The sequence below is a fragment of the Uloborus diversus genome, unplaced genomic scaffold (genome assembly GCF_026930045.1).
Source record: "Uloborus diversus isolate 005 unplaced genomic scaffold, Udiv.v.3.1 scaffold_12, whole genome shotgun sequence".
NCBI lineage: Eukaryota > Metazoa > Arthropoda > Arachnida > Araneae > Uloboridae > Uloborus > Uloborus diversus.
This window is the reverse complement of record NW_026557876.1, coordinates 6,454,984-6,467,512: the sequence shown is the minus strand read 5'-3', so window position 1 is coordinate 6,467,512 and position 12,529 is coordinate 6,454,984.

Here is a 12,529-nt window from a genome sequence, read left to right as displayed (position 1 = left end):
GGGTACCTGGGCTCATTACTAGTGGGAATTGACCCATATCTAGGATTTTGTCTAAATCCGTGACCCTCAAGGTCGTGCCGTATGGTAATCAGCTATTTAAAACCTTAGAATCTACTAAAAAAGAAGTATGGAAAGTAAATGTTAAACAACGAACCTGGTCGTAATCATCGATTACCGGTAATCATTAAATTTCGGCAAAGCGATTCCCAAACGACCAAGATTTCCTACAACCGATAACATTGATTTCGTGTAACATGAATATCCTTTTCTTCGACTGGGGTTGTTTTATTGGAGTCGTAATTGCCATCATAAAATCATCGGCATCATTTTTCATGCTGGATAATTGAATGTCATCATTAAATCATATTGGAAAATTAACCTCGATTAGAAGATCTTTAGGTTCATCAATCTGTACGTCAGCGGATAAGAGCGGACACAGTTACAGCGAATGTCTCATCGAATGAAAAAAACTGTTCTCTGTCGTGTTTGGAGAAATGGAGTATAGGCACGCCATTGGGCTAAGACGAGACATATTTTTCTCTTTAAGAGAAAAATGAAATTATCGTTTTTTCCTCCTAAGTCTAGCATTAGTCATAAAATTTTGAGACGATGGACAGTTTCTTTCACAAAAAAAAACTTTGATTTTCTAAGAAGCTTTAGTTTCCTTTTGATACGGTAGGATTATGAACAAAAGTCATCTAAGTTTTTAACAGATTTAAGATGACCGTTGTAAGAAAATGTCACGAACTTATATATTTACTCAGACGACTGACCCCCCCCCCCCCCTTTAAGGGCAAGTTTTTTTTCTGGTTTTAGAGAAAACAAAAAGCATTAGAATACAGTCGTACCCTGATTTAACGAACCTCTGTTTACCGAATTTAGTTTAGTTTAATTAATTAGTTTAATTAATTAATAATTTTAGTTTAGTTAATTTCGTTTAGCGAATTTTTCTTTTTCCCCGACTAAAATGAAGGCAAAACCCCTATTTACCGAATAATAAACTCCCGAATTAACAAACTATTTTAGCATCCGATTTTTTTGAGCAATCACGATTGCTTATTGCTTTCATTTGACTGTTTTGGTGTGCTATGATTTTATTTTCCCACCAGCACCCTCTGCAGCATCACCGTCGACCGGATCCTCACGATGCTGCTCCTATAGCGAAAACCGTCTCGAGGTGGCGTCGATATCCTACACTTGCACGCATACATACACGCACGTACACACACACACACACAAACACATACACAGATACATACACCTACACACACATACACAAACGCATACACAAACGCATACACACACACACAAACACATACACACACACGCATACATGCAGACACCTACACATACACATACGCCTACACACAATTACCCACACACTCATGCCTGCACACAGACACAAACACATATGCCTACACACACATACACATACCCCCCCACACACACACCTACACACAACTACCCACACACTCATACCTGCACACAGACACAAACACACATGCCTACACACAAATATACATACCCCCTACACACAAACACACATAGCCCCCCCCCCACATACACACATAAACACACACGCCTACACACATAAACACACACGCCTACACACACACTCGTGATTGCGAAAAACATAATTTGAATTCAAGATGCCAAAAATTCAAATTAATATATATATATATATTTTTTTTTTTTGTAAATTTGAGTTGGGAGAAATTGAATTGCTTTCCAAATAATATTCGTGTGCGAAGCAGATAGACTTTTGTTGGAATCAAGTCATGTTTGACGGACGAGTGGGCAACCAATGAATAGCCATTCTGTTGCAGAAAGCAATAATGAAACTCTCATTAAAACTTACTTTTTCTAATGCTTTCCATGGAATGGAAACTGTAAAAAGATATCTCATGCAGCAGACTGTAAATGACACCGTATTTTCTTCTCTTCATAAAGTCGAAAGAGAACTAATTCGAGTCAAGTATCAAGAATATTGTCAAAATCTATTACTCAGTACAACAAAATTTCAAATTAATTAGTGTGTAATAAGTCGCGGAATGCTGAATAAAAAGTGTACTTTTTCTAATTATGGATATTTTTGCTCAGCTGCTTATTAGGGCTTTTAGACAAAGTAAGTGTATATTCAGTAAATTACCGCCCATTAGCCGGAGCTAAAGTAGAAATACATGAAATACACCGCCAGCTCTGTCATTTCCGGCCGAGGACTGCAGTTTCGTGCTTATTAGCACTCATCAACCCGGCATTAGGAATTTACTGAATATACCATGCCTTGCCTTCAATCTTCGAGTTGAACCGAACCATTGTTTCGGTCACTCATTTGGTCTGCGCTAATTCTATATTAGCTACCAGTTTGTTTGGCACTCTTGGCTTCCTTAAGAGGTTTTCCATTTCCAGCTCAGTCACTTTCCTATGCCGGGCTGATGAGTGCTAATAAGCATGAAACTGCAAAACTGCAGCCCTCGGCTGGAAATGACTGAGCTGGCGGTGTATTTCATGTATAGTAAGTGTAATTATTTAAAAAAAATCGCACCCTGACATTACGAATAACCCCGATTTAACATATAAAAGTTTCGATCCCGATGAATTTGTTAAATCAGGGTCCGACTATATAAATATTATCATTTTCCAGCATAATATTTTATGATAGAAAAATTTCAAAATTTTCCGGATAGGAAAAAAAACCCGTCTTTTACCGACCGTTTCATCTTTAGCATGAAATATAAGTTGATTAGCACAAATACTGGAAAAAAAATGGTTGCTCTTTTAAACGCAAAATCTAGCAGACGATATTGGCGAAGTAACAAAATATTTACCTTTTCCTCGTTCATCATTGGTAGAGCCGCTACATAAATATGTCGACGTATCAGCTTAAGTTTTGCTATTTTGGATCGGATTTTTCATTGTTGCGGGGATAGGGTTACCAGAGCAAAGTTTCGGGTTTTGCCAAACTGGACAAAACTAATACTTTATTTAATAAACAATTCACATAATTGCTAATATTTGCGCGCAGCGAGAAGTCACCAAGCGCAATAACTCACCAGAAAAGACAACCACTCAAATACGTGCTCCGATCAAAAATGGATGATCTTAAGCTGGTGCGCCGGCTCGTATATATAGGGGCCTTACACTATATGACTATATGTACTAAGCGCGTGGTTGAGTGGTAGTCTTTTCTGGTGAATTATCGCGTTTGGTGATTGTTCACTGCGAGCGATTATTAGCTGCACGTGAATTGTTTGTTAAATAAAATATTATTTACGGCAAATTTGGAGAAACACGAAAGTTTGCTGTTGCAACCCTAGCTCCGCAACAGTGAAAAATTCGATCAAAAATAGCTAAACTTAAGCTGATGTGTCGGCCTATCTATATAGCGGCTCTAGTATAAGGACCTTAATTATTGGATCAGCATAGAGCCTCTGTAAAGATAGGCCGACGCATCAGCTGAAGTTTAGCCATTTTTGATCGAATTTTTCATTGTTGCTCTGCTAGGGTTGCCACAGCAAAGATTCGCCAAATTTGTCAAAAATAATATTTTAATTAATAAACAATTTACGTGCCGCTTATAATTGCTCACAGTGAACAATCACCAAACGTGATAACTCGCCAGAAAAGACAACCACTCAAACACGCGCTCCGATCTAAAATGGCTAATCTTAAAATGATGCGTCGGCTCGTATATATAGGGGCCTTTAGTTCAAAACTCTTGTACATATAACGTCATTTCGTACGCTTTGCCGATAAAGATGAAACAGTTCTTTATTTTAATTTGAAATTTTGCATAAATGCACCACTATTAAATCAAAATATTTTTTTCTTGTAATAATACAGCTTTAATTTGCAGAAAAGTACAATTTTACGTTTTGCACTTCCTTTTCCTTCCTGTCCTAAAATTAGATTTCTAGCGATATTTTTGACTTGAATCACGGACTGCTTCAATGTATTGAATTCTGGAGCATGCTTTTGAGAATTCACGTTTGTCCCTGGACTTGTAACTATTTCTAGACTTTTAGACCTGATCTAGAATTGGTAGATCAGGTAGGATTAGTACTTAACCCACCACCACGTTTGTTTGTTTTTTTAATTAAAGTTAATTGATTGAATTGTTTTATTCATACAGATTTAAGCTCATTAAAGACATTAAGCGATACTTTGTTGTGAAACGTGCTCAGTGGATGTGTCAGTTAAAGTTTGTTCAAAGTAAATCCGTCATTAAGTTCAAGATGTATCAAGTCAGGAGTAACGTATTTCATAGGTAACGCGAACTCCTCTCCCGCAAGGGTTAATGGGGTTGTTTCCTTCAGCCAAAAATATTGCTTTTAGTCACTGAAATTGATAGAATAAGCAACAATATATATATATATATATATATATATATATATATATATATATATAACAAGGCGTGTTCTTGATGACGTCAATAATTATGCACTTTGCCGCATCTTTCTGCCGCGTTTCCATGTTATGAAAATCAAGAAGTGAATTAAATACAGTCGAACCCGCTTAATGGAATAGCCATTTTGCCACGAAAAAATATTCTAATAAGCGGGATATTCCATTTACCGGGATAAAAACAACACATTACATTGGTTTGGTACATTGAAAATGTATTATATTAGGCGGGATATTCTTTTAACCGATATTCTAATAAGCTGGCTCGACTGTATCACTCTTTACGCTTGATATCAACCCTATCGTTGCCAGTACATGTGAGTAAAGATGTGAATTAAATATTGAGCTCTGTGAATGGCAACAGTGAATGGCACTTCATCATTTGTGATGTTATCGGCTGAAGCGTAAACAATGAAAACGCACCGATTAAAATAATTTTTTAAAAATATTAAACTTAGTCAAGTTATTTAAAAAATGGTCAAATCCTACGTTTTTAAGCATGCTCTTTCAGAAAAAAATAATTTTAAAATTTTGGAAAAGACCCCATGAATTAATTTGGTTACAGAACATTGCATTGTTACCAGGCATAATGTCGCGTGTGAAATTTCAAATGTATCCGAGCAGAGAAAGCGGAGGAAACTTGAATTGCAACATTCCATTACATTCATACGTAGATACGCACGTATTTACAGGTGAAGCTAATAAAGGAGTGTTAATAATGTAACTTGCTGTGCTGCAACAAAATATTCCACGCAAAGTAGCGTCAAAATGGCAAATCAAATGTAACTATGGAAACATCAGTTATTGCTCGTTCCAGATCTAATTTTGGGTGTGCGAGCTGACTCATCGTTATTGGGAAAAGGCAGCCATTTCTATTATTTATTAGATCAGAAATCATCGGAATCGGAAGAAACGATGTTATATTAGGCAACTGAAATGAGATCAACAGAATATCCCCACACGATCCATTTGTCTTTCGGTGATTACTTTTCAAAATGGCCACTCTGGAGAACAAACTAGGAGAACATGTGATGGAAGGGTGGAATGATTTTGCCCCGCAATCGAACATTCTTTCATTAGGGCCGAAAGGGGCATTTCGAGTGCCTCGTGAAATGTGTCCTGAATAAAATGATTTCCCGCCTCTTCGCGTGGCTTTCATCCTAATGGAATTATTGGCTTGCAAAACTTTCCCCTTCACCGATAGATGGTGCTATGTGCGATGTATCAATATTAGGGTCCTTCAAAAATACATGCAAAAAAAAAAAAAAAAAAGGTTTCTCCTAGATAACAGGACACCCCTCAATATTTTTAGAGTTATGGATAATAATGTTTTGGAAGAATTTTAGCTTTCTATTTCAACTGAAAGAGGGTGCTCAACAACCTCCCCCAAACTTCATACCTGTGGGGAGGGGGGGGGGGTTAAAAAATACATTGAACTGAAAAAACAATGCTGCACATTAATTACATATACACTAGTAATACGCCTATACATTGCTATAAAATAATTATTTACAAAACAATAACTGGGGAAATTAAATGTTTCTAAACTTGTGATATTTTCCATGCTACGGTTAATGTGAAATGAAGGGGTCATTGAGCAGCCTCTTAAAATTTGAGTAAGGAGCTAAAACTTTTACAGCATAATACTATTAGTAAGTTTAAAAAAATAGGGGATAGTCCTGGATTCTAGCTGAAAAAAAGGTTTTTTTGAACCACTCTATTGGTGCTATGAGCGATGTATTCGGTTGGAGCAGACAAACTTCAAATGAAGCAATGGTTGTCGAACTACGGCCCGCAGTCCAGTTTGGATTGCAAATTTTAACAGTGGACTTGCGCTTCAACGTAATTTAATTTGGAACAAATGGGAATAGCGTTAGTTTTTCGCGAGTAGCATATCTCACAGCTTAACGTAAGCTCTCGGCCGCTACGCAAGATTTTTCGGAAACAAAGAGCAGTTCTTAAATACCAACTTCGTTATTCTCTGCCAAATATTGGCATCGTGAATGAACTTGCATCTCTTTAGCAACAGACAAGGTGGAAGCTGCCGTACCAGTCTCGTTTTTTTAGTTTACGAATAACCACTCCGGACAAAGTTACTACTGATCTGGGGGTCTTAATAAGTCAGGATTTAAAGTTTAGCCAACAGTGCAGCATTGCTAGTAACAAGGCCAATAAGATGCTTTGGTTTATCAATAGATCTATTTCAAACAAATCTAAAGAAGTTCTTCTGCCCTTATATAGAAGTTTGGTAAGACCTCATTTGGCGTATGCTGTTCAGTTTTGGTCTCCTTATCTTAAGAAAGACATTAATGTATTGGAAAGGGTTCAAAGGCGAGCTACAAGGCTAATAAATGGACTTTCTCTCTCACTTAGACTATGATTCCAGGCTTAGAAGGCTAAAAATGTACAGTCTTGAGCAAAGAAGAGACCGAGGGGACATGATTCAGTTGTTTTAAATTTATTAAAATGAAAGATGTTACGGGGCTGATGTTTAGCACTGAAAAACAGGACAAGGGGTCATTGTTTTAAGCTATTTAAATCTCAGGCTAACATGGATATTAGAAAAAATTATTATTTTAGCAGGGTAGTGGAACCTTGGAACAGTTTACCGGAAGAGGTGGTAATGAGCAAGGGAGTAGATAGTTTTAAGAGGGCCATTGACCTTCACTGGGGATTGTAAATTGACTAGGACCAGTCTAGCTGGGCCCAGAGCCTGTTGCTGGTCGTTGCTTTTGTATTTGTATTTGTATATTCCAGTCATTTCTTTTCATTCTAAATTGGAAAGTTTCCTCCTGACCAAAAAAAGGAGTTTCGAATCTCCGTTGACGGGTCCCGTACAATACGTCTTGCTGTCATAGCAACGCCTATCGAAAACTGGTTTTACGGAGAAAAAAGCGGAGCTCACGTGCCGTATGGACGCAGTCTGAATGTTGCGTAAGGAGTGAAACCAAAGAACGCACGGAGGTAGGGGCGCCCAGAGTGTAAATTTTTGTTTGGGGGAGTCCTCGATTTGACGAATGTAACTCCGAATTTTGCCAAATCATAAAATAGGAGCGTGCTTAGAACCTGATTTAGGTCGGGGCGTACGGGGCACAGGCCCCTCCTCTTAGATTTCAGGGGGGCCCGTAATCCCCTTAATTTATCATGATAATTAAAAATAAATAATTCTTTCACTCAGAATCTAGAGTATAATGATATCATTGATATTTTTGCAAATGCTAAGACAAGGAAAAAAAATCCTTTATTTGTTGATAAAAATCCCCCCTTAAAAATTTGATCTCTTTGAAAATCCTAAAACCACCCCAAGTTTAGCCTGCATTTACTATTAAAAGTCATGTAGATAACTTTGATATTTACGGTTTGCTGCAACGGGCAAAGTTTAACGACAGCTTATACAGGGTGTTCCGTTTTAACCTGCAAGATCATTATTTTCGCAACCGTTATTCCTAAATGTGTTTGTGTACTTCCAATTGCAAAAATGTTCAAAATCAGATGCAGAGTTAAGACATTGAAAGTTTGAAGTAGTGAAGCACCGTTTATACGTTTCTGAAGGAACTGCATTAAAAAAAAAACAACAACAACGTACAAATGAAAAAAAACGTATAGCAGGATACATTAATATGTATTAAACTCTGCAGGGACCAAATTAAAAAACGTATAATTGATAAAAACGTATAAAAGAGAAACGTATAAACGGTGCTTCACTGAAATATGAGTCAAAAAATACAAAATTTAACTTTTTATATGGGCCCCTGGTCCCCTAAGTAATATTTAGAGAAATAATCTCCATTGAAAACTATTACTAACACAAAAAACTTGACATTTGTGCGACCAAAACTCAAGGAGATATTCCAGTATAAAATTTCAAGGGACCATCTAGAAGATGAGATTAGAACTTATCGCTCTTTCAGAGAAATGACAGGTTGTCGAAGTAAAAAAACAAAGTATTCATATTTTTCATTGTTATTCAAAAATTAATGCAAATGTTATGCATGATGAGCGAAAGCACACTATAAAACCACGAAAAATTTGAAAAACCACTCTCTGTGAACACATATAATTTTAAACATTTGTAAACCGCTATATTTCCCCCCAAAAGATGATATTGACGGCGTGTGAAAAGTGGTGTAGTCACAAAACGCTGCGTTTCATATCTCGGTGAATATTGGTCTTACTAATTTCAAACTTTATGTGTTGGAATTATTTTTCAATGGAGATTATTTCCCTAAATACAAGTTAGGGGACTTGGGGCCCGTATAAAAAGTTAAATTTTGTATTTGTTGACTTATTTTCACTTCAAACTTTCAATATCTTAACTCTGCATCTGATTTTGAACATTTTTTGCAATTGGAAGTATACATCTAGGACTAATGGTTGCGGAAATAATGGTCTTGCAGGTTAAAACGGAACAGTTCTACGTTTTAAATGTATCTTCTTTACTAATAATAAAGCTGAAAGTCTCTCTGTCCGGAGGATGTCTGGATGTCTAGATGTCTGGATGTCTGTAGGATGTCTGTGACGCGCATAGCGCCTAAACCGTTCGGCCGATTTTCATGAAATTTGGCACAAAGTTAGTAAGTAGCATGGGGGTGTGCACCTCGAAACGATTTTTCGAAAATTCGATGTGGTTCTTTTTCTATTCCAATTTTAAGAAAAAAAATATCATATGATGGACGAGTAAATTACGAAATTATCATAACGTGGAACCGTAACATGGGCACAAGCCAATTGGCGAGATACGAAATTATCATGACGTGGAACCGTAAGATGGGTACAAGCCAAATGGCGAGAAAATTCACCACTGTCTAATGGCGGATGAAAAAAGGTGAAACAAACAAATGCCATAACTTATAACTTGCTTTGACGTTTAGTGAATGACAGCACTTTTTCATCGCATTTGTGCGAAGCTTTCTTTTTTATTCTTCTGAAATTACATCACACCACAAACTGCTTGAAGCCGGAAATTTACCCCAAAGAAAACTCGTGGAATGAATGTTTTACCTTTTTCTTTAGTATTAACGTAGGCTACGGTATTGGTAACCACCGCAAGGTAGCGTATTCGAGCTTTGAAGTTGCGAATATAAAACCCATTGTTACAAAAATTCGTTGCCTAACAATAGCAATAATAAAAGTAATCATAATGAAATTTTTGAATCAAGGCTTCTCCGGAGCAGACATGAGTTTAAAGTCGTTTAAACATTTGGAAACTCTACTTTTTGCATCCTTAAAGAAACATAGTAGAGAGCTTTTTTTTTCTTTTGAGTGTGTACTATTTAATTAAATAAAGCGCACGGTTTTACAGTGATCTTTGTTTTTGTTAGTTCATATTTTGGAAATTCTTCAAATTTTTATATGCTTAACTTCGTGATTTCGTTTCTAAATAAATAATCGTTCGTTCTTTATACTTTTTGCTATTTTACTTTAATGGATAAGGAAGAAGCTCGATTTTTAATCACGTCAAAGTGATATGTTTTGAGTTCTTTCAGTTAAAAAAGAAAACCAAAGGAAGTAGCGATTGTTTCTTACATTTATTTCTGACCCAGGCAACGCCGGGTATTTTTGCAAGTAATACTATATTGTGATATGAGGTATCACCAAATTTAGCATGGTTGTGTTATTACGCAAGTATCGAAGTATTTTCCAGTTTCATTATACAGAATAAGCGGGAATGGGGGGGGGGAGCACAAAACGAATTTCATGCCCAGTGTCTTCAAAAATCTTAGTCGGGTCCTGGGGGGGGGGGGGCTGAAATAGAACTGTGCCCCATGTCCGATATCAAAATGATCGGGCTCTGAGCGCATTCACATACTTCCATCTGAACGAGAAGAGACATAAGGCATCATTAAAAAGATGACGAATCGTCAGACGAAATTTACCGAATGAGGACATCTTGGAGAGGTCACATTGTCCCTCTCGTGACCTCACATCGTGGCGCCCATGTCCCGAGGTGCATTTTGAAAAAAAGATAAAGAAGTTAGGTACTTTCAGGCATCAAACCTCACTGTGGCAAAACAACAATATCATCCATTGTCTCGACAAAAGTTTCAAAAAAAGTTTAATCAACCAATGAACATCTTTCATCAGCGAATAAAAATAATAAAAAACCATCGATTTTTTTGACGGGGGGGGGGGGGCCGAAAAGATTTGCCTGTCGTTTCCCGTTATCACATTCCCGTTTATGAATAATTTCAAAACTCTCCCGAAGCAACAAGACTACTTCAAAGTTTTTCCGGAAAGGCATCGGTTCCTATCTGCGCTAATAAACGACGCATAAAAAGAAGGTGGGAAAATAAAACATTCGACATCGGAAACCTCCGGGGAGGAGAGGTGTTCTTCTGTCACTCCAATCCGTTTTTCGAGGGTGTGCGGATGGAAACAGAAATGAAGAACGGCCACTTTTGGAATGTTATCGGGAGCCTACTCTTGGCGCTTTGCCAGGAGAGTTGGTGCATTCGCGGTTCAGAGGAATTGTGGTACTGGGTACCTCGTAGATCAGCGGCTCCCCCCAAACTTTTATACCTTGCGATACCCTTTCACAAACTGTACGAGTTTAGCGTACCCCTTGTGCTAAGTACTAAGTAACAAGCACCCTTCCTCCTCCCCCTCCCCCACCCACACACACACAGTAAAATTTGTTTTTTTTTTTTTTTTTTGAGCAATCACGACTGCTTATTATTCTCACTTGACTGTTTTGAATTCCTATCATTTTATTTTCCCACCGCCACCCTCCGCACCATCACCGTCGACCAGCTCCTCGCGATGCTGCTCGTATAGCGAAAGCCGTCTCAGGTTGCATCCATGTCCTACACACACGCACATACATACACAACTACACACGCACACGCACACATACACACACACACACCTACAGACACATACACCTACACACGCATACACATACATACACACAACTACCCACACATTCATGCCTGCACACAGACACAAACATATATGCCTACACACACATACACATACCCCCCCCCCCCCACACACATTCATACACACAACTACCCACACACTTATGCCAGCATATATGCCTACACACACATACACATACCCCCCCACACACACATTCATACACACAACTACCCACACACTTATGCCAGCACACAGACACAAACACACATGCCTACACACACATACACATACTCCTTACAAACAAACACACATACCCCCACCTACAGACACATACACCTACACACGCATACACATACATACACACAACTACCCACACACTCATGCCTGCACACAGACACAAACATATATGCCTACACACACATACACATACCCCCCCCCCCACACACACATTCATACACACAACTACCCACACACTTATGCCAGCACACAGACACAAACACACATGCCTACACACACATACACATACTCCCTACAAACAAACACACATACCCCCACACACAAACACACACGCCTACATACACACACTCGTGATTGCGAAAAACATAATTTGAATTCAAGATGTCAAAATTTATTTTTTTTTCTTTTTTAGCAATTACGATTGCTTATTGTTCTCACTTCACTGTCCTTGGCGGTTGGTTCCCTTTTCAGCTAGAACCAGAGGCCTCTGCTGCACCACCGCCCACCGGCCTCTGGTCCTGAACACTGTCCCCCGGAATCCGCTGCTCCTGGTCGTTGGTGTCCATGTCCTACACACACACGCACACTCATACACATGCACACTCTCACACGTACAAACTCACACACACGCCTACGTGCATACACATAGTCTACGCACACACACAAGCATACACACGCACGCACACGCGCCTTTACACACCACTATACACACGTAACCGCCATGGAGGAGGGAAAGGTTTGGGGGACAGGAGCCGTTTCTAGAAACAATAACTCCAATGAGTAAGGTCGTGTCGCAACTCGTAATTGCGAAAAACATAATTTGAATTCAAAATTTAAGAATTTATTTATTTTTTATTTTTTTATTTTATTTTATTTTTATTTATTTATTTATTTATTTTTTGATGAAAAAAAATAATAAATGCAAAATGTAGAAGTACAAACATGCTATGGGTCATTTTCTCTAAACTGCTAAATTCTTGTCCTTGCTCCAAAAATAACAAACTAACTAGTATAGAAATAAAACTGACGC